Source organism: Ylistrum balloti, unplaced genomic scaffold (genome assembly GCF_031769215.1).
Source record: "Ylistrum balloti isolate Yb309-2 unplaced genomic scaffold, AGI_CSIRO_Ybal_v1 Utg373086, whole genome shotgun sequence".
Taxonomy (NCBI): Eukaryota; Metazoa; Mollusca; class Bivalvia; order Pectinida; family Pectinidae; genus Ylistrum; species Ylistrum balloti.
Window position 1 is genome coordinate 1,282 of NW_026783200.1, and position 25,721 is coordinate 27,002.

Here is a 25,721-nt window from a genome sequence, read left to right on the forward strand (position 1 = left end):
TGTCGGAGACGTTTTTATTCTGTTCCTCTTCCTCCAGAGGTCTGAAAGTAGGTACTTTAAAATTGTTTACAGACTGACGCTCAAGTATATGTATCTACATACAGCCTTGTAAAAACATGAGATGTGTTCCTAGGCTATACTGCTATTGTACTTACTTAGAAATAACTATGCACGTAAATATGAGCTCTTTATTTATGCTTCATCGATGGAAAACAAAGAAAATTACCAAGTAAACTTAAATCAAATTCGCGGGAGGAGACATGGAACACTTTTACGGAACCCGTTTAAGAAGGAAGTATCTTCGTAATCTTGTACGAAGGTCATGTTATATATATGGAGCAGTATTACAAACCGGTTTCCATTAAAACTCATTGTAACATGTACATATGCTGCGGCTACTTGCATTCTCAACATTTGTTCCTGAGCAACTGATTCGTATTTCTGATAAATGTCTTGTTTAAGCTAATTTTGCTTGAGATCGTGACACATTTGTGTCAGACTGGTAATTATACGCAGTGTTAACGTTCTTATATCACATCCAATTAAAATTATGTGTGACTTTTCGATAATGACACTGTCATCTTCATGAGAGGTTTGGAATACTTTTTCCATGGGAAAAAGATTTAAAAGATGATAAGGTATCGACAGGACATTCCTGTGGTGCTAAAATCCTACTTTTATTTCTGGATATCAACATTCCTGCATCCCCAACCTCTGGTCTTTACACGTCTCAGATGATTCAATATGCAAGGTCCTGTCCCCATACGCACGATTTTTGTCCTGCTAGAAGTCACCAACAGATAGACAAACTCGTAACACAGACTACAATCTTCATAGTGATTTCAGTGAGAAATATTCTATTTCATTGTGCAATATGAGGCTGGGCGTATTAGATGCTCGTTAATTTGCTTATTGGTTCCGTTGATGAATACCTTGTTCTCATTTGAGAATGTGGTACTACTTTCTTGGATTGAGCAAGGGTTTTATTGCATTTGAGATTGGTTGATGATTACGTTGATCTGTTGGTATTTTCTTATCATTATTTGTTTACATCAAGCTGGAAACTAACATGACGGAAACGCGACATGCTGAATTCAATTATACAATAGTGTAACTTCTGTACAACATATTTTCGTCAGTTTTGCTTAATTTTTAAGGTATTTGTAATAAAAATGTAACATAAAACACGCTGGTAATCTGCTGAACGATAGATTTGTAGTTTCAATATTATAGGTAAACATCATTACAAGGTATGTTTAGATCTTAGCAGTCGAATTTGTTTATTTGGAATAAACGATATTATCATCAGACATTTGTAAACCTTATACAATTACCTGAACAATCAGCAAAAACCGATATTTACAATCAGGATATCTAAGTCCGCAAGATATGTCTATAGATAAGATTGGAAGATGGTTAACCAGTGCATGTTGTTTTCAATACTTCCGTTTCAACCTCCGTTCTCGGGAGTTTAATAATCGTGATACGTCTCGTAAGGTAATGGTAAGGCAGGAAACCCATAACAAACCCGTGAGCTTATTTCCAGCAGATAAAGTTTTGAACATAACATATCTAATTGAAACTATTGTCTAGCCTTAATTAGCATGATGTTAAAAGGAATAACCGGAAAATATAAACAAAATGAACAGAGATTATATATTACTAGAGGCACAGCATTAGTGATTGTTTGCTATGTGCACACCTACCCTCATGTCTATATTTAGTCAATACTATATATGTGCACCAAAGCGTGGCAAAAATATGGGTAGTGTAAGGAAGACAAAGACGCCGTTATTGACAGTCATGGGGTTTGATTCTCTGTCAATGAACATATGTGCGTGTATATGAACAGTACATTCACGTCTAGCAATAACGTTTCCACTTCCTTGTTGCTGTTAAATCGCCATTTTGTTAATAATGACTGTTACAAGAACTGTGTTTACCAGGGATGTGTTTCTGATCCTATTCATCTTCCTCCAAACCAGCAGATCTGAAAGTAGGTGATTTAAAGTTGTTTACAGACTGATTATAGCAATCTGACTGCTTTACTTCGGTGATAGATTTAATAATTTAGCTAGATTACTGCTGTATGTGTAAAACCCGTGTTTGCCTTGATATTTGTGGGTACTGTGTAGAATTAAACATAACGTATTATATTGTAGAAAATCTTAAGTTTAATCACCATATGATACGTTTATTGCATGTCATTTTGACATTTGATGTCTACAGTATTATATGTATGTATTTAGATATATGAATTACGAAATTATTACTTTGCATCAATAATAATAAATTAATGGATGTTTAGCTTATTGTAATGATAAACAGAGTTATTGACACCCGTTCCATAGCGAGTGAAACAGGGAACTGTAGAAGAACAGACAAGGGTTTCGCCGAGAGTTGAAACTTACCAAGTGATAAATGTGTGTGCTCTTTCCTGTTGACTTACCTGATCGCAGGTGTGACGTTATTGATTTGTTTAAGATACAATACTTCCTCCTCCATATCAGCAGATCTGAAAGTGGGTTGTATAAAGTTGTTTACGGACTTACAATGTACATATGGAAAACGTTGTCTAATACTTTATATTCGACATTATATATGTCATATTTCCCTGGGTTGAACAGCATTGTAATATCATAAATAGCATGTTTACTTCACTAATAATATCATAGTAGTCAACGGTATATTTTTACAGTACATTCGATACTTTTCTCTGTGACATGAAGTTAATATATTACATTATAAAAAATATTCATATAATGTCCAGGCATCTGTCCAAGGACAGACTTGACTTTTCTTTAGATACATGAACTATGACAACATTTACTTGCTTCTTAAGTCTATTTTTAGAAACATTATTTCATTTTTACTTTAAGCACTGTTGTCTAAAGAATTCAAGAAAAGCTGTTACCTATGCCTTTGGGTAGTGTAGACACTGCTGTTGAACCCGCGGTTTACGGTAACTTGCATGCCATGTTTTAGTTAATACACACGTACTTGATGTTGTTTTTAAGTTATCAGATAATTACAAAATTTAGTTTACCTTCTCTTCTCTCTAGGCCTCAAAATTAAGACCTTTAGCATCACTGTTGAGTCCTAGAAGGAATAATTATCTATATGATGCAATTGAATTCATTGTTTGTCGCTACTGTATCTAACTGTAATTTTTAATGAAAAATGTGTTATTCACTTGAGTTATCAAACACTAAGAGTCTAATGGTTGACATCCGCCTACAGCACCAACAAAGTGGTAAATGTTTGTTTTCTCTGATCTGCCGGCCTTCTTTCTTTTGACATGTTTTATCATATTGATCACAGGTATAGCATTATTGAATTTTGAAGTTACAGCAATAGTTATGACAAGCAGTCTATTCTAAAACAGCGTAAGACAATAATATTCACATAGGGTATGGCATGAATACACTTATTTCAATTTCGTCATGATATGTTCCAAAGGTGCAGAGGGCGAAAGAGGTCGTAACCCCTGGAATATAGATTATGCTAAAAAGTACGTACTTGACTGTGCGATGTTTAAGTTTCTTATGTTTAGAACATCAAATAAGATGAATAATAAGAAGGCAATGAATACATATATTATCGTATAAATTATATTGTTTGTAAAATGTTGCAGGTAATCTCGCTTTATTGAAGAATGCTTCGCAAAGTTCCGATAATGGCAATACATGGACAGCCAGTAAAGTTGTGGATAACTGTTTGAATACAGATATTACAAAGAACTGCTGTACACATACACAGCCTAACGTTCACAAGGAGGCCTGGTGGCGTGTAGATCTTGGAGAGTTAATGACTGTAAATAGAATCAAAATTTATTACAGACGTGAGTATATCAGTCAACAATTATACCAAAAACTTATACATCAGATACACAGTTGCGTCAAAATTTCAAAACACTTACAGTTGATTAAATTACTTATATAGCTCCATATATTGTCCTTGTTGCCTTTACGATACAATACAAACATATTTACAAATTGCATTAGTGACCAGGACATACATAAACTTAAACAAGCCACGCATTTACCATACACATTACTGACTTGGATCAAACATTATCAAACAAGACACATACTCAATAAATACGTACCCCTTAAGAACAGGGTTAGTATTAAACAAGGCATAAGCGTAGCAGATACTTTACAGATAAACACAAAGTCATAACAAGACACATAAACCAGTCACATTACTGACATGGAAAAAGACATGAATCAAGACATGTATCAACCAGAACACATTGCTGGTAAGGACAAACAAATAACACGACACATATTTACCAAACACTGAAATCAGCACACATATGAATGCACAAGTTTCATATATACTAAAAACATTCCAGTCAAGGATAGGAGTCATTTTCAGATAAAACATATTTATCGGACACTTTACTGAAATGGAAATCGACATGATTAAATGAGATAAGACATACTCACCAGGCAGTTTCAAGAAGTGACGAGAAGTCACATATTCTATGAAGCACAAGACACATATTTACCGGACACGTTAGGACACAGACGTAACAAGACACATATTAACAACGCTTGAATAATTAATACGCCACAATTGCTTTTATTTTGAATTATCATATATTATATTAAGAATCGAGTAAAATTATATCGTTGTTGCAGCTATACCGCTTTCAACTGTTAACGTATCCATTTATGATTATTGAAAAAATGGTAAAAATTAGAAATCAGTTTACTTTCACGTTATCAAACAAAAACTGGTTTATTTAAGGTTCACAGTTCCCTTCAATTATTATCTAGCAAATAAAACACTTGCAAACACAATAAGTACCGAGCAGGGAACGACCGGTATAAAATATAGTTTAAGATATAGATATACAACTATTTGCTTGTACTTCGAACGTAGCTTTAGATACAGTTTAAAGCATTGATTTCTTTTTAGTGAAAATCTATAACAGGAATATAGTTATCTTCTATCAGATTAGATTTATCTTCTCTCCAATTCTGTTTCTCAATTAACTCAAAGATAGATAAAAGGGAATTTATCAACATGGTTCAATTATTTTCAGGAACGGACATGTGTGCTTTACTGTCAGTTATTAATTCCTTAAAGAACTCTATCGACATGATTAATGCAAGTCGAAACTGGCGTTAATTCTTATTTTAAATATGAAATAAACATATCAAAGTAATTTTGCACTTGTATTGTACATGGCATGTAGTTTCGTTGGTTATCTACGCAAATATTAGGTGCTTGCCAAACCCGGATATGTTTACTGAACTATAATAATGTTAACATTTGTACTTATCCACTTTTATTGGATTTTAAAATCATCACACCTACAGTACAAACACAACATACAACTGTGCATGTATTTTAATTGTGAATTAAATGATAACACTTTCATCTTTATTATAGACGGTTTTCAATGCAGACTTGCGGGTTATCATCTTTACCTGTCTAATACCACCGACACACCGACCCAAGGTGCCCTCTGTTACGAGGATAAGAGTATGAAAAAAACTGAAGTACAGTTGGTGGTAACACATCAGTGCCCGTATGTAGCCCAGTATGTCACCGTCTACAACTATAGAAACGACACTAGGCGGAAAGGATGGTATTCTGAATACGCTGTTCTTGAGTTATGCGAGGTACAGGTGTTTGGTAAGTATAACCTCGTTTGACATAATCTAGAATACGTCGCTTTCTAAAAACGGGATGATGCTAACAACTGAAATGTCAGAATATCAAACACAAGGTTGTAATTAAATGTTGTTCGGTTACCCTGGAGATCTAGGATAAACCATCTAAGACTTAAATATCATCTACTGAAAACAAGTTTTCTGCATGTGTAAAATATCTATCAAAGTTGAATATGTTAAAATTATAAATCATGTCATATGATATAAATATACATGTGTTTGTGCGTTGGGTGTGCTTGTGTGGGTCTATAGATCTCAGCTCTTTACAATTGCAACCGTTGGAATTTCGAGGACTGGTACATGTAAGATTAGTCAAATTTTCTCAGTTTTTCGATCTTGATCTAAAAGGACGAACATGTATATCAACATATTTTCCTGGATTTTTGCTTCGTGGATATTCCCTTCATCCGCTTCCTTTTACCTGTTCAGCCATGATACATTTTGCATATCAAATTACAGTACCATCAAACTTCTGCTTCCTTGTTCCTGTGCAAACAACGACGAAATTCGACTTTTTACGTTAAGACTCTTGTGAAGATATTAATCGCAGTTCGTTCTCGTTGGTTTGGTCAGATTTGTAATGAAAATATCATTTAAAGATATTTGTATGTTACATCTTTAAAGTATGATGCAGTCATACAAGAAGCACTATCGCCAGATTCGACATTTTTCTAAAGAATGTTACCCAAGCGGCATTAAATCTTCAGACGTTTTTGTATATCCCCTTAAATACATCAATTACCTGATAGAAACACGTTTTAGGTGTCATAGACATGGGGTATTAGATTGAGTTTTATTTAAGTAAGGTATCTGTTTACTGCTACTGTATTAATCACTTTAGTTGTTGATGTCTACATTGTATAGATGTACAGATGAGTATATCGAGCATTTCTACGTACTTGGGAATTAAGTTAGGGAGGACTTATCTTGCCTGAATATTGATAAAATTGCATTGGTCTGAGGTGAAACAAACGGTCAGTCATATCTGTTTAAATATGATTTCAAACATGTTTGAGCGTAAAACTAAGAGATGAAAACGTGTATTGAAATGTCTTCGACATCATAATCTAGCCCAAATATGAAGGCTAGATTACCTATATATAAAATGTCCAATATAACTTCTTCAAAGTTCTTCCGGACTGAGATCGATTGAACAGATAACCGAAAAAAACTTAATCAATGGTGTTTGAAGGTTTGTACAATATCATGTGGAAGTAATTAAGCATTCAACACACGAATTTATCATTGCAAGTAAGGTGTAAACAAAACAAATAACCACATATGGATTAAACTCGTTTGGCTGGCTGGCTGGCTGACACAAGTTGACGAACTAGCATTTCATTACTCACAGAAATTAAAACACACGAAACGATTTTAAACAATTTATTGGTTTGTAGAAGATTAACCATTTTAACAGTTATTTAATTTGAAATAAGCAAAACATTTCCAAACATCTATGAGGTTGTCAGTTTTACATATTTATCAGTTTTATTTCCATACAGCTCATACCATTACGCCCCTACTGATATTCATTGTATTCATCGCAATAGCTCTTTTATTGTGGTAGACACAAGTCAGACCAAACCGTGAATACAGTTTATGGTATGTACTTCCATATCGCTAAAGCTGGCATCCCCTTTTGTGCTTTTATTGGAAAATAACAACACTCTGATGAAACTCATACCATATACAAACAACACTTAATATGTAACATCTTTATTTCTGTCGGCTTAGAATTATTTTTTAATGAAAAGGGACATCATTGACTGTGGTTTTCTGAAAGACAAACATCGCTAAAACTGATGAAACACCGACACGTTTTGTTTTATCCTGAAACAGGCTGTCAGGTAGGGAGGTACGGTGATGGAGACTGTGAAAATCTATGTCCAGATAATTGTTATGGCGGCAACTGTAATTCTACGACCGGATCTTGTTTGTGTGAGTACTAAAATTGAAAAACTAAATTAAAACATAACGCATTTTATTGTATTTTCCATTCCATGAAATTCTTAACCTCTACATGAGCTCCTGAATTGCTCAATCTATGACTTTTTTTGTGGGTTTGGCTATTCATTTTCTTCGATTGACTGGCGTTCTATATTTCATCTATTGTGCTTTATTTTGTATCCGATATTTTACTTTTTATGTTGTTCAAAGATCTTTACGTGGTTTAAAGTATTTTTCTCATGCGACGTCTATCTACGAAAACTGTTCCCGTTTTTATACTGGACAGTATATAAGCTTCTCTATTCTATTTGATTAGATTGTATAAAAGATACACAGATGAATGCCACTGTTTAATACAAATTTAGAAGAGATATAGTACAGTCAAAGCATGAGCTAAACTTTCTATCATTCAATTGTCCTTCTAGGACTCGTCAGTGAAGCTAAGAGGCTAAATGTTTAATCTATGAGATGACACAAGAACATCCGAAGTGATTGAAATAAGGACCAAAACCTAGAGGTGTCATAGCCCCATTATTCAGTAAATTTGATAAATTTGATATATCTGTTCATTTTAAAAGAACGTCAAGTACACAGGTATATTCTGAATTGTGTCATTATTAGAACGAATAGAATACATGTTACGATAAACCTCGGAGACGAGTATACCACAAGCAGTGTCTCGCAGCTGTATTTTCGTAGATTGTATAAAAGACACAAAACATCATATAATTTCTGTGTTTGAAAATAATCATGACATTTTGCTCAGCTGTAGATATTCTTTTATTTATTAATAACAAAAAGGATATATTCTTCTCGCTTGCGTATTGCGCTCAATTTCGGGAATGCTATTTGCAAGGCCAAATTCGTTTACTTGAATATGAAAAAAATGCTCACAAATTCAATGCATCTGTTAACAGCCCTAATCACCATTATGAATGACATGACAATCCAGTCTTCATTAAATGGTTTTCTACTTCAAGATATAAGCCCTAGAATTACACGATCACTTTCTCCGCAACAGAAAATATTCCAATTTTTTACCTTAATCAACGCAACAAGTATGATATGCTATTTGGATCAAATCTAAAACTGTCGGATGACATTTTTCGTTAGTTTGAAGTTTTTAATTTTGATGATCTGTAGTTACGTTATTACCTAATTATCTAATTATTCATTTATTATATATGTTTGGTAATATGTACAGAAATAAAGCAGTACGAATTCGAACTGTACATCCACTTTAATTTGATATGGCTTCATATAGTGCTCATTAACAGTACAACATATATAGTATTACCAAATAAAACACCTTTCGCTTGCATGCTGTGTTCATGGTACATTTCATTCTCTTTCCAGATTGCTTTCCGGGGAATTATGGCATTAACTGCAACAATATTTGTCCCGTGAACTGTGGAGACTCTATTTGTGAGAAGGACACTGGGTTTTGTTTTCGTATGTAATTGACATACATTATACATATATAGAGATTAATCGAAAGCAATGATAAAGACTGTAAAAATAAGTTTGCTGCAACTCGGAATTTGATAAAGAATATAACAGTTTGAACTTTATTCAGTATACATATCTAAAATCTTTGACATTTCACTTTCATGATTTTACTCGTGTGAAAAAACCCTCTTTTGCTGATCTACTTTCATTCTCTCTATCACGGCATGCTTCTTCATCCTATGGCAATTTTTTTAATGTTTCCACATCTTCTCTCGGCCGTGCTCACTTCTTACCCTATTGCTCGAATTACTTCAGTACCATTTTGCAACTTTTCTCTTCGCAGCTAATGCTGTGACTAATCGGCTACTTATCTCGATCTTTTCCTTCAACGAAACCAACTTTGACAGCTGTCCACCAACTGTATGATGAATTGTTAATTGCCATTTTCCTATTGTGATTTTTTCATATCTTGATCGCAATATTTCCAACATGCATGTCGCTATTGATTGGATATTCAAGGGCTTGTTTCCATTATCACAATTTCTGCGGAAGAAGTCGTCAACTAACTTAAAAACTCGTAGTACAGGGTTTAGAATATGAAGGTTGGTGAAATTAATTACGGGGAAGCTTTATGGTCACCATAGCGATCTTATTGAGAAATTTTTTTTTTCTTTTTATGATATATTGAAGCTTGACGTGTTTGATCCTCCTCAGTTGATTTCAAGTCGCCACACCTATATCAAAATTCAGAAAGCATTGCTTTCAAAACTTATAAAATGCGATTTGTTAGTTCAATTTTCTTATCATAACTCTAAAATTTGCAAAGCAATCAGTTATTTGTTCTGACGGAAATGCATTTGTCGATGAAAAGAGCAATTTCATTTGATATCATATTTATTATTACTATCAATCAAAAGAAACAAAGATTATAGCATCTTTCAAAACAAATGTAGAATGACATACATGTAAGTCAAATTATACAATAAACTCTATAATACAGCTCTTTCGCAGTTTTAGAACTCCTCAGTGATTCTTAATGCCTTGATTTGGAAAAACATGGTGACTGAGGAAAATCAAAATTGGTCGAAAGAAAGTCAAAATCTAAAAATAGAACTAGGCGCATAACTATTTCACATAGAGCAGAAGGAGGTCAAGTACTCGGGAACGAAAAGTCTTTCAGTAGTGTCTTCCACTTGCATTATCGAAGAGATGAGCTTCTTCCCACACAAATTTGGAATGATATATAGCTATTTTGCTTGATTTTCAACTATAAACAGGCATAAGAATATCGTTCTTTTTTTCTAGCATTACTGAAATGCCGAAAACAGCTTTGTATTTTGCATTTTGAATAAGTATTTTTCACTGGACTGTCCTGTGAATTGTAAGGATACTCTTAACTCATGAATCTTCATGCAAATCTGTTTCGTGCATATTTAACCCTAGGTTATTCGTATATGAGTTTGAGTTAAGCTTATGCACTCATGTCAGTATTTTGTATTTTCAGGATGCGTTTCCAGAAAACATGGTACCACATGTGAAGATGACTGTCCTGTGAATTGTAAGGATACCTGTGGACAAGATACAGGAAATTGTAATGGTAAACTATATTTTTAATTTGTTGATTTCCTGAACTACTATACAAATTAATCTGGATAAAAGTATGCCTGTTTAAACAACAAGAAAAGGTGATGCATTATTGGTATTTCTAACATTCAACAGAATGAAATTCGTTTTGAATTTAATATCAAATAGATATATTTCGTCAACTAACAACACCAGGTTCAGAGAGATAATGATTACGATCGTTTTAATAAACTCATTGGAAAATATTTGTTCCCTTTTCCGATATTAAGTAAGACATGTCTGGTGTTAGTTATTAGTTTGTTTGGCGATTCCGTTATTAATTTGTTTTATTCTCATTTGAGAACGTGACACATCATTATTGGATTAACAAAAATTTACATGGCGAGTATCGTCGATTGAGCAGTAGGCGCTTCCCTTTCCCCGATATCTGGTCTTGTTTACTTTGAACTCATGAATCTCCATGCAAATCTGTTTCGTGCATATTTAACCCTAGGTTATTCGTATATGAGTTTGAGTTAAGCTTATGCACTCATGTCAGTATTTTGTATTTTCAGGATGCGTTTCCAGAAAACATGGTACCACATGTGAAGATGATTGTCCTATGAATTGTAAGGATACCTGTGGACAGGATACGGGGAATTGTAATGGTAAACTATATATTTAATTTGTTGATTTCGTGAAATGAGAATATTTGTTCCCTTTTCCGATATTAAGTAAGACATGTCTGGTGTTAGTTATTGTGTCTAGTGATTCCGTTTCTATATATGTTCCTTGTTGTCATTTTGGAACACTCCTTAGTTGGACGGACCAAAACTTACATGGCGAGTATCGTCGATTAAGCAGGAGTCGCTCCCTCTTCCGGAATACCTGGTCTTGTTCACTTTAAACTCTGTCATGGATCTCCATGTACTTCCGTTTATGGTATATTTTGTCATAATTTATTCTAATTTGAGTTTGAATTAAGATTATGCACTCATGTCAGTATTTCCTCCGGTGTGTTCCTGCCTGTCTGAATCATCAATATTATGTCCTATTGAAACGGACATCCTTCGTTCGTATACATGCATATTTCCAATATCTCAGTAAACACCACTCAATCAAAGAAACAATCAAATGAAGAAAACAAAAGACCTCACATCTTTATCAGAAAATATTAAAGATCTATAAAAACATTTAATTTACATCTTTCAGATATTAGATTCTTCATTAATCTGATGCGATTGCACTTTTTGAAGTCTTCTTGAAAATATGAGAACAAATTTTGACAAAGTTGTTAAACTAATTGTAATACAAGGTAGAGTTTAAAGGAAAGTTGTTACTCTATCTAGATTACTAAATTGAATAGGAATTAGTTCATGGAATGTATTTCATATAATCAGGATGCGTTTCCGGAAAACGTGGTCCTACATGTGAAGATGACTGTCCTGTGAATTGTAAGGATGCATGTGAGCAGTATACCGGGAATTGTAATGGTGAGATATCAATTTTATTTTGTTGATTCTCTGAGCTGATATTCGTCATTTTGTCGAACATGTTTATACTGTATTTTATATTGACATGGTATGAAAATCTTATTTCATCGCATTTGAGCTTAAGTTAACATTTTGTTCTCATGTCAGTTATTTCTCTGGTGTTGTTCAGAATGTGTTTCTGGAAGACGTGGTACTACATGTGAAGATGACTGTCCTGTGAATTGTAAAAATACATGTGAGCAGGAAACGGGGAATTGTAGTGGTAAGTTATATGTTATATTTGTTAATTCTCCAAGTTACTCGTTTAGGTGGTGACATCTATTTGCCATGGGTGAAATTAGACATATAACGTCATGTAAATTAAAATATCTCAATGGTTTGTTTGTGTGTCTTACCTCTTTTAGAATTGCCCATACTTCCATATAAAAAGTAACTTTGTTAGGACTCCATTAGTTGAAGAGATGTTCAAACATTACAACCGCAATATCAAGAAGAATTACCTATTGTAACAGGGTTAACGAGAGAAGTAGTGTTTATATTCCTCTTTATAAGAGCAACTCTAGCAAGCAGGAATATCTAATATAGCGACGGTAACAGAAATACTTATTGCAATCCTCAGTAGGAATGTCACACTAGCAAGCTGGACTATATCTAAATTACTGACACAGTTTGATATGATAATGTATATCCATTAATGGGTTAAAATTGGTTTTAATTGACACAATGGATGATATGAGAAAAATGCACCTTAAATCACTGCATACTGTAGAAGTGTAGGAAAAAACATCTTGTGTAATTTTGATATGTCAAAGATAAGAAACGGTGTAACAATTAACGCACGGATCAATGGCGTATCAGTGCGCCCGAGAAGGTCTTTGACTAAAATGTTATGTCTTATTTTCCGCTTTAAGTCCGTGATGATAACGAGCTACGTCTAATTAGGGTTTTTCATCATTCGGTGAAAAGACATTGTTATATTTCATATCATTAGGGCTTTTCGCCATTATATGAAAAGACCTACTGGTTGCGTTATGTTTGTTCTTAATCTTTTTTTTTAACTTCCTTCGTATGTTTGACCTCTTAATGTTTTGATAATCACAGTTTGCAGTGTATGAAATAGGACGTGGATTAAATGTGTTATTACGCTGTTTTCAAAGTAAATAAATTCAAATATGTGGACAAAGACGTCATATGTCAAATTCACAAAAAGGCCATAAATTAAAAAGCCGTTGACTGGACAGTTTATTATGCCTAATTAAAATCGTCGCTGTTGTGTCAAGCGTTATTAAATGTTCGACTTTTTCACTTTTCAACCAACGATAACAACGTTTTTAACCACACTTCTAGTTTGAAGTTAAATAACCAAGGATTAATTGTAGGTACAAAACCTGTCACATTGCTCGCCAACAATTTCTTGTGTTATGATATATCGACTCCAAGCTGTCTGGGTGATATTTGTCCAAACTTAATTCATATACTAATATTTCAATTTCTACCCAAATCAGACTCAATGGAACTATTGTTCGCCAACAATTTCTTGTGGTTTGATATATTCCAAGCTGTCTGGGTTGTCCAAACTTAATTCATATACTAATATTTCAATTTCTACCCAAATCAGACTCAATGAAACTACTATATGTGACCTGTTTCATTAACCAATGAATTTGATCAGATTAACATTGCCAGTGTGTATGAATACAAATTTTAGGTAAGGGGAGAAGACTCCCCAACTTCTACTAGACTGGCAATATACCACAAGTATGAGATTTAAAAACATCAAAATAAAAATTTAATTCAACATTTAATAACTGTAACCTTACGTTTCAAAAGATGTGAAGCGACTGAAGCCTGGCTCGGTGCCTGTAAAACAATGGCCGACACCGCTTCGTTTGCGAACCGGCGATATGATAACAAGAACCGAAAATGAAAGTAGAAGATAAATTGCGTCAGTTCCCATGCTATAGAAAAAGAAGCGTGAATTGAAATACAAGAAATGAATATATTGCTTATGTCTATTTTATGGGATGATGAATTGAGTTGGTCTTGAGACAAATTCAAGATGAACTGCAGTCAAATTTGTCTCGAGACCAACTCAATTCATCATCCCATGAAATCGACATACGCAATAGTTAATCCTTAATACAACTTAGAGGATAAAAGTTATTTTAAATGATCTTAATTTCTTATCATTTTTTGTCCCTGAAATGCTTTCATTTATATGGTTAAATGATTAGCACGATAGTAAAAAAACAATCCATAAAAAAGGCGTATCATAATTTTATACTTCATATTTGTTATTGAAATAAATATGAGTTTAGATTATCCTTACATATGTTATTTTGCTGTTAGAAAACGTATGGGTCAATGTATTACTCAACATGCTCTGTGATATGTAATGAATTCGTTTGCTATAAACAAATTGTCAAATTCTCAGGTCAAGTAGCGAAGAACATGCAATAAGCTTAGTTTCGCGATCGCTTCTTAAGCTGTCGCCCCTGATAGTTTATTGCCTACTCAATATCACTGACATAACAAATATACTCAAAAACAAGAAAAAACAGCTTCACATCATAATCATGATCCAAAATCAAATCCAATAAAACTAAGGCAGAATATTGAGAAAAGAAAGATTTACATGAAGACTCCTAAACAAGTACAAGAATAATAAGACCAGAAGTTGGGAAAGAGTAACTGTCTTCTGCTTCATCGACGACATTTGCCATAATGAACCAGCAGGCAAACTAACAAGAACATTTCACAAAGAAATACAATATTTCTCTTTAGAAACCATACGTGAAGAGTTTAACGTGATAATTGGAACAGGCCTTCGAATATCGATTCAGATGCGGCACGTAAACACTGTAGGTTGGGGATACAGGAAGCTGTAATCAATAAATGGAATGTTCACAATAGAGAAATGGAAATCATTATGTTTTCATATAGCTTGTTTAAAAGCATCCATGATGTTATATCCGAGGGACGTGGTCAATAAGCATCTTGCTATTTCAAGAGAAGACGTTATCGATAAATCTGAAAGTGGGATGAAACAACTTTTCAAATGTCAGCCAAGAGAGGACACAATAAGATGTCATAGCTATGCTAATAAATTACTGGAAAATCGAACCAAACACGAGGAACCAGAAACTCGGTTAATTTTCATAATTTCGTCCTCCGTATTTTGCTGTTTTCATTCGGAAGTATTTTTCTCGAAATTTGCTTCAGTATAGTTCACAACTGGCGTTCATCTTTCTTGCAACAGAAATCTCTCATAACAGTAGAATCATACAATCAATTAAACTGCATCATAAAGCTGTTTCGTCCTTCGAGGACTCGTCAGTGATGCTACGAGCCTGAATAAATTTGAAAATCCAAAGTGATCAATCAATATATAAACGGGGAGGTGCAGCAGTCATATTGTTAAGTAATTTTCGTAATTTTTATATATCAGATAATTTTAGACCAATATCTAGTAAATATGTAAATTCTGGACCGTACCGTACTCGAATGGTACGATAAAACCTCGCGAACTTAAAGTCCTAAAGCAGTGTCTACCACCTGCTATCACAATAATTATGAGAATGAGATAATTATGAGATAGTTTTATGACAGGGTACCGGAAAATGTTACCATTCTTGTCTAAAATTAACTTCATGCAAAATGTTTAAACATACATAGGTTCCATTGTCGTAGTTGAAAAAAGTATTTTGCATGTCTGGGTATATGAAAAAATTTAATATCTTTGAAATCTTTCTTGAATTTCCCTTTCATATGGGAGGAAAGCGACTTCAAAACTGTTACATTTTAAACATAAATATGTCTCCAAACTGTTCCACTCTCTCCATGGCGTTTTAAATCCCTGCTATGGAAATGCTTTAGATAAGATGAGTTTTATTGTCATATTTGGGGGAAAACACTTTTTCAGAGGTAAAAATAGCAATTACATGTCCGAGTTTATGAAAATAATAACACACCTTTGACATCTTTCTTGATTTTCCTTTTTGTATGAGAGGGAAGCGACTGCAAGTCTGTTACAGTGGTATGAAAATTAGTTTTCAATAGTAAAGTTGGAATCATCCTAGCTCTACAGATATAATTACGCTAGAAAATCATAACGTTGCTACTGGTTTGAGACGTCACTTCATTGTCAGACCCTCCCAAATCTCATGAAATGATTACCTCACCCCAAAATATTAATTTCAATTTTACTAGTTATGATCTTGCATTTGCTGTAATGAATCTTAGGTAATAAAGATTATAATTACGACTTTTTTTACAGAATGTACAGCAGGAAAATACGGGGATGGGTGTGCTATTGATTGCCCTATGAACTGTAAAGACAGCATGTGTCATCGGAAAACGGGACTTTGTTATGGTAAGTTGTTAACGTTTCATTTCGATACGTGATCTTAAATTCACCTCGCTAATTTTGAAGACAAATGTGTTACAGTGAACTTACTAGCGCTTACATCTGTTTGTAGGCTATGTAAAAGAGGGTTTATGGTGAGCATGGACGGGCTGGGAAAAGAGGTCGATGGAATGTCTGGGGTCTTGATGGATCTTTATTTGATTCAGTATTGCGATTACCTTGTCAACTATTACCACTTCAATTTCATTTTGTAACTGATAGTACACTGGGTAACGTACAGTCTTTTGATTCCAGCATTATCACTGACCATTCCTTTTGTAACTGATAGCACACTTTTGATGTCAGCAACCATAGTCAGTTTATTCGATTGGAGATAAAAAAAATTAATAGTTTGCAGTTCTACGTCCCCGCAACATCCAGAATTATAGTCAGAAATAAAATTATAATTGGGTCACTAATTGACACTTCATAACGCCACCATATTGTAATATCATAGCCTTCATACTTCCTGTGAAAGGTTCCCATTCAGTCACATAATATTGACTAACAAGTCCTTGTATATTCCATCCAATGTTTAACCACAATCTCTCAGCGATTTAACCAAACAGGTCACACCGACTTCACTTAAAATGTATAATACAGCTGTTTTATTTTCCTTGGTGTCGTCAAGCGACGGGAACAGAGGTTGTCACGTGAGGATATACACTGACCAAATGATTGAATACGTTGCATAATTTTTAAAAATCATTGATTTCTAAAACAAGGCAAGTGAAACAATGCTACAGATATATAGTGACAGTTTATTTATCGAATACAAAATATTCATGTATTATTCCTTCTTGAAAAAATTACTTGTAGATTGTATTATTGGAACGTATGGTGCAACATGTTCCTTAACGTGCCCTGTGACATGTAAAGATTTCGTGTGCGATCAACAAACTGGCCAATGCTTGGGTAAATAAAACACTATACAATTGTAGAAAACAGGATAAAATGTAACGCAAAATTTATTCATATGCATGGATTGGTGTATGTTATTTGACGTTGATGTATGTTCACGTGATTATCTGTAGCAAATTTTAGATAAAGGAGAAAACAACATCACGATAAAAGTATATCATATTTAACGTAAAACAATATGTCATATCTCATATTAGCGCATGTTACAAGTGTAACATCTTCAAATAATTAAGTCATCATACGCTTGTGTGCAGAATGTTATCCGGGAAAGTATGGAGTTGTGTGTGGTGCAGATTGTCCGGACACTTGTACTGACAACACGTGTAACAAGGATGACGGTCATTGTATTAGCGCTGGTAAGTGAAACCAAGTGAATAATTGTGTGTGTACTGATACGATAAGGAAGCAAGGTCCTTATTGATTAAGTTCCAGTTGTAACACACTACCTTTCACCTAGGATCCCAGAGTTCGATTACCGGAACGGACGTGAAAATGTATGATTTTCCCCAAGTACTCCAGTTTCTTCCTACAGTAAGACCTCTCGCGTGCTTCCATCTTGACCAACAAGAGTGATTGATATTGGATTCAAGCTGGTTTATTAATTACTATGAAATAAATAAGGTTTAATATCATGATACTTTTATTAACATAACCAATTTGACGCACTATTTCTTATTGTATTACCGAACATTAGATTACCAGAACATATTCAAATGACTTTGTACAGTATTTTGACAAATTGATATTTGCATTTTTGATCTTGTGAGGTTTCACATGGTGGAGTGAGTTAATTCTTTCTTGTGAACTATTCAAATCGCCCTACATCCGTGGTCTGTTGGTAGTCTGTCTATTCATAAGCAAAATTTGCTATTGCTAATTCTTGAGAAGTCCTCAATAGGCCTTGGTCTTTAGTTGTGCCTGTTAGATTTTGGGGCTGATCAGCAGTACGCAATGACCTACAGGCGACTTTTAAAATGAAAGATTGTTATCGCTATTTCTCAGGAAGTGCTGAATTGATCATACTAAAATTTCCTCTGTGTCACTTGTTGTGCTTGTCTGTTTTTATGCCTGATCAGAAGGCGAAATGGCGAAAAGAAGGCCATCTTGGATTTTTACTATGAACTATTGTTATCGTTGTTCCTTCAGAAGATTTTAGCAAGGAAGGTTTGTTATCGCTATTTGATGAGATCTTACATGATGGCCTTTCCTAAATTATATATATATATGGACCCCCTATCCCATAGTTGTGCACTTTCAATTTTGAGACAGATTAGGAAAACAAAATAACTTAAAGTAAGGCACGTTTGATTTTTGAACTATAAGTGTGTTACTGCAATTTCTTGCTCAAGGTTTCTCTCAGATTTTATATGTAAATCAATTGATTCCTTTCCGTCTTATTACTGTGTCCTCTTGGTTTTGCGACGGATTAGAAAGGCAAAAATGCCTGACCGGCAATTATCTTTGACAATTATACTGTAGATTAATATCGCTTTTTCTAAATGGAATTGAAATATTTATCTAACTAAAAGCAAAAACGGAGGGAAAATGAAAATATCTAACGGTATAGAACAAATAAAGATCAAACAGTGGTAGGTACTGATTTCATCTTAATCGGACTGAATTCATTAGTTTATATAACATTTCCTAAACTTCTGGTCTAGATCCTTCAGATTCTAATCCTATTCTTGAGTGCATTGTTACTTTTACTTTCTTTAATCATTGTATGCATTGTCACGATATATGCACATATTGTATAGGCTTTAAATTGTAGAATTTCGATTTAGATACAAAAGCACTGTCATAGAAAAATCCAACGTTGATAATTAATAGTTATTAACTTGACATAACCTGCCAACATTTGGTTTAGACGAAATGGTGATTTCTACATATAAATATGTCAATATATCTACAGTACACTAATTAACAATATCATATTTAATATGCACGGATTATGATGTTGCATTTCAGCCGATGCTAAGCTGATCATAATAGCTGTCCTTTGCGGTCTACTGATTGCTGTGGTCATCACAACGGTTATATGTCTACTTCGGTAAGTAACATAACGACAACATCAATAGCAACAATAGGAAAGTCAGAGTAAATGTTGAATTTAAAACAAGCTTAAACTATACAATTTTGAATTAGAAGCAAACGGAATCAGAGTTCATCAAACATATCAATTTTTATTGTATTGATATATTAAACAAATGAAATTGCATAACAAATTTGCGTTAAGAACGACGATCCATAAGTTATTGAAATATGTTAAATATATACATTGGATAGTTAGGTATCCCAATAGAGAAATGACAAGATTAAGGCGCTTGAAATGTCTGTGAAATGTCTCTGGATGCTGATGGGGAACTGTGAAAATATTTCTCGGTCATGGGTTGGTATCTGACTTTGCATTTTCAAAAGCTTGAAACACATGATAATGATAAATATAAAATCTAATTGATCGATTTGTATGGGTTCAATATTGTTTCCTCTTATCGACAATTATCAATTTTCTATTATACAGTTTACACAGAAGAAATCAAATCAGAAAAAAGTCACCAGATCAGGATAAAGGTGAGGAAGAAAGACAAAATACCCCTTTTTAAGTGTAAACTAATACAAACTGACAGAAATGATTTAGAATACATTTCCCTTTGGTATTTATTCATTAGATGTTACTTTCAAAATCCATGAATAAAGTAATTTGCGTGTCTGTCATTTGTCTATCTTTCACACTTTGATTTTAATGTTACAGAATCACCCGTTCCAGATCCAAACTATACGTCTCTTTCCAATGAACAGGAAGAAGCTCCTCACGTCTATGAAATGATCGTCAAATAATCGGACTGTCACATTCATACAACCGACTGTCATTTCAGATTTATATAGCACAACTCAATTCTACTACACCATGTTAATACCTGATGTCTGTAGCAATGCAAACTTCAAGGCAGAGGTTTAGTGTCAAGAGATTAATACATAACATCTTGCTAATGATCCTGTCATTACGTTTGACTTTGCCGTATTTAATGCATCTTAGACAATCTACGGTTTCCGTCTCTCGTCTATTGTTTATTGTGTACAGTTGACATCTTAAGTTCACAGAAATTGTATATAATCATCAACGTCTTACTCCCTTACAATCAAACAGCCCTTAAAACGTTATGCTTTACTTTTTTCATCTTATTATCATGTAAATTTCTTATTAGCATTTCGCTTGTTTGTTTGTTTATTAGCGTATTCATATAGAATGTACATTGTTTACATTTATATATTCCTATGATTTCACAATGTCCACAGCGACTGAGGACTATCTGGCATGTTCGCTACGTTTGGATTATATTTGTTTTATTATGTTGACATGGGTGAGATACTGTTACGTTACATCAAATGTTTAAATACTTTAATTCAACTTCATTAAACATGATTAAGTTCGCTTAAGAAGTCAACTTTCTCTTCGTTGAATGTAACCGTGAATGGCTGTCATGACAACGATGTTTACGGATGATGTCTACTGTACTAACAAAACATTGTGTATCATTCATGATTATACGTCATCAACGGTGATGTTTATAGCATGAAACGCTTGCTTCATTAATTGCCAAAACACACCCATTATCACGAGACATTAAAGCAAAACACTTGCTATTGCAATTGTCTTAGACTTGAGACAATCATTAATATTTTCTTAAAATATTGAGTCGAAATATCACTATATTGCGTATTACTGCATCATCTTATAATGAGATCTAGACATAAACGAAATTCAAGGAAAAAACAGAGCTTTTTTCATTTACTTTAAGGTATACCAAAATTGTGTATTAAGTATATTTCGCATAATGTATCAATTATAGGATGCGCTTGCAAGTTATATTGACCAAGTGTTAATGTAGGCTCTCATGATGGTCGCGTGATGTACTGGGTTGGTATGGACTGATTTATACATGCTGTCAGCAAATTTAGATATCGCGTGTGGTGGTGTGATGAAAACAGCACGATATAGAGTCATTTTCAAAAACATTTCTTTTCCGTGTGTTTTAAAGTAAAAGAAAAGCAATATTTATCTACATATATTGCTGTTATGTCCAGGAGGAAAAAATAAACATCTTTTTTATCGTCAACATTTTTTTTTCAGTTTCTTTTTTTCACAGATGTCTGAAATCCACCCCAGACAAAATTTAATATCTGGGCCAGGAAAATGATGACAGAACCTCTCTGACATTCAATTATTCCCTAATCTCAAGTGCCTTTAATGAGTGAAAGTGAAAAATAGTGAAACTTGTGATACAAAACGAGTTAAATAATACAGACTGCCGTTTGTTAGCATTACATCTAAGCAGTAGATCTTTCCACAAAACCCATTATATTTACATTTCAAAACATGAATGCAAAAGTCGGAGTTTTTTTTAACTTTGCATCAGACAACGTCAAATTTGTTGTTTTTGTACATATTTTCGGCGTCGTAACATTGTTTATCTTGACTATTGTTTATAAACATGTCCACGCTCGGTTAATTACGAAGAAAGCCTAGTCGGTCACATGGCTTATCACGTGAAGAAGTCATTCATTTCCGCTACAAAGAAAAAAATGGATAACGAGGAAAGTGTAAACAAACACACTTGTCTTATGTATGACACTTGCTTTTGCGCCTTTCTGCTAATTCTTGTTTGCAGTAAATGATTCTAAAGTGTTATAATATATAAATTTTAACAATCAATCTTAGTAATTCGTTTTGTTTTGGCTTGTCGTGCGAGAATTATCTATGTCAATCGCGGGTGCTAAACTAATTTGGCCCGATAGGGGGTAATTACAATAGGAAAAGAAAACTCATTGTGCAGAAATTCACAGGAAATGATACTTTGTCTGTACACATTAATATATATTGTTTACCATTCAACATGTGTCTATGTATTTATTATGAAGGTTATGTTTATCACCACTGTCGTTATTCTCACAGTAACAACAGCACGGTCATATTTTTACACTTAGAAGAAATACCCCCAATTGGGCCCCACCTTGCAGTCAACAACCAACACGCGTTGTCGATAGTAAATTCAAGTGAATAAACAACTATTTTCATTCAACATTTATCACATAACACTTTTAGTAATGTTTTTCATAATATATTCACGCGCCAAACACTAGATATTGGATTATAATCAATGACAGGCGGATACGTTATAAATATAGGGCTGACGTTAAGCTAACCAGTGAAGTAGCAGCTTCGCAAATTCCGAATCCGTATTCAGTCCAAGATCCTCCTTCATCTTTCGCCATCTATCGATCTCCTGTCTAGTATAAATTCTTGTCTTAGTAATTAACAGAAAGTCTTAGTTTTGTAATATATTATTGGAAAATAGACGTTTTATATCGTATTCTCGTAGTGTTTTGTTAACATTATTGTCGCTTTAATAACATTAGCTGAATTAATATAACCATGTTTTGTGATTGCTTTACCTCTTATTACATACCAATGTACTGAAATACTGAATCAACATTTAAAAATGGTTATGAAAAACGTGTTACATGGAGATTGAATCGGTCAAAATACTGGCCGACAGGATAAAAAGTTCATTGGTTAGAAATGGTCGTGTCTATGAACCTGTATACCTCGTGACAAAATATCAACCAGCCATTAACTGTTTACATTAGTGAAATTGTATCTCTAAGAGGTGTTCTTTGCAGATTTGAAATGCAAGGACTACCAAGAAGACCTCATATTTTATTACCTTTGAATATATTATATACATGCTTTTTGGTTATTTTTCGATGGAATAACAAAACTCTTTTATCTGAAATACAGTTCAACCACAATTAATTTTTGATTACAGTACCGAGAAGTATATTTATTCATACTTTTGAACAAACACTTGAGAAAACGTTATGTGCCCTCAAACAACAGGTATACTTCTGGGTCGTTGTACACTTGAAGTATAAAAGGAAGTTTTAGGTCAGTTAAAACAAAATTCTTTCTTATTTATGCCAGACGTGATAAAATAACACAATAATGACTATAATCAAACTTCCGGGTTGTTGTACAAAGGAAATGTCAGGTCAGTTGATGAATTCTTTTCCCTGACTTTTCTATGGCAGGCTTGTACTTATTTTTCTTCTTCTTTTCATGGAAATAATGTGAAATACCATGGGGATAACATTGTTTTATCTTTCTTAAATGCAGACTATGAGTTACTTTACGTTCTGATTTGATATATTAACAAGATTATTAACTGTGGTTTTAGGCCTATATACAAGTGAACTTCCATTCTAGATATTCGGACCGTGTCCTGAAAATAGACACAAACCAAGATGTTTACTCTTCCTGTGTATTCATACATGAGGTAGTTGTTTCCAAAGGACATTTCAAGTATAAATGAGCGACATGATTGTATAATACTTTGTTCCCTAAACGACTCATTTTACTAATTACTTAAGTCACGGGTTCCCGTTTTTGGCCCAAAGATTATGCTTCCTATTTAAGTCAAACAGCTGCGCATATGTCAGTACAATGTATATTATGCTTCGACTGAATCTATTATAAAGTCAAACATTTCTCAACACAGAAAGTAAATACTACAATCGAATATCTAACAGAATTACATTTTGGTGGACGACTCACCGAATTTGTATTCATACGCTTGACCAGATGTTGATGATAACTATTACAATAGCTATGTTTATCAGAGACGTTTTATTCTGTTCCTCTTCCTCCAAACCAGGAGGTCTGAAATAAGGTACTTTAAGATTGTTTACAGACTGACACTCAATTATATTTATCTTCATACAGCCTTGTAAAAAACAGAGTGTATTGTTAAGTCGATATCCAATCCATCTAAACATGAGATGTGTTCCTAGGCTATACTGCTATATTACTTACTTTGAACTATCTATGTACGTAAATATGAGCTCTTTATTTATGATTCATCGATGGAAAACAAAGAAAATGACCAAGTAAACTTAAATCAAATTCGCGTGAGGAGACATAAAAAACTTTTACTGAACCCGTTTAAAAAGGAAATATTTTCGTAATCTTGTACGAAGGTCATGTTATATATTTGGAGCAGTATGAAAACCGGTTTCCATTAAAACTCATTATAACATTTACATATGTTGCGGCTACTTGCATTCTCAACATTTGTTCCTGAGCAGCTGTTTCGTATTTCTGATAAATGTCTTGTTTAAGCTAATTTTGCTTGAGATTGTGACACATTTGTTTCACACTGGTAATTATACGCAGTGTAAACGTTCTTATATCACATCCAATCAAAACTTATGTGTGATGTTTCGATAATTACACTGTCATCTTCATGAGAGGTGTGGAATACTTTTTCCATGGAAAGAATATTGAACGTATCGACAGGATATTCCGGCGGTGCTAAAATCCTACTTTTATTTCTGGATATCAATATTCCTGCATCCCCAACCTCTGGTCTTTACACGTCTCAGATGATTCAATATACAAGGTCCTGTTCCCATACGCACGATTTTTATCCTGCTAGAAGTCATCAACTAATAGACAAACTCGTAACACAGACTACAGTCTTCATAGTGATTTCAGTGAGAAATATTCTATTTTATTGTGGAATATGAGGGTGGGCGTATTTGATGCTCGTTAATTTGCTTACTGGTTCCGTGGTTGAATACCTTGTTCTCATTTGAGAATGTGGCACTACTTTCTTTGATTGAGCAAGGGTTTTATTGCATTTGAGATTGGATGATGACTACGTTGATCTGTTGGTATTTTCTTCTTATTATTTGTTTACATCAAGCTGGAAAGTAACATGACGGAAATGATACACGCTGAATTCAATTATACAATAGTGTAACTTCTGTACAACACATTTCCGTGAGTTTGCTTAATTTTTAATGTATTTGTAATGAAGATAAAATAAAACACCGCGGTAATCTGCTGAACGATATTTTTGCAGTTTCAATATTATAGGTAAATATCATTGAAATGTATGTTTATGTCTCAGAAGTCGAATTTATTTATTTGGAATAAACTATATTATCGTCAGACATTTGTAAAAACTTATGCAATTACCTGAACAATCAGCAAGCCCGATTTTAGAAACAGGATATTTAAGCCCGCAAAATATGTCTATAGTTAAGATAGAAAGATGGTTAACCAATGTATGTTGTTTTCAATACTTCCGTTTCAACCTTCGTTCTCGGGAATTTAATGATCGTGATACGTCGTGTAAGGTAATGGTAAGCCAGGAATACCATAACAAACTCGTGAGTTTATTTCCAGCAGATAAA

General features: G+C 33.7%; 1 pseudogene; it reads left to right on the forward strand.

The window, feature by feature from the left end:
- Positions 1 to 1,917: 1,917 nt before the first annotated feature.
- LOC132564863 (cell death abnormality protein 1-like) lies at positions 1,918 to 20,303 on the forward strand (annotated as a pseudogene).
- The last annotated feature ends 5,418 nt before the right edge of the window (positions 20,304 to 25,721 follow it).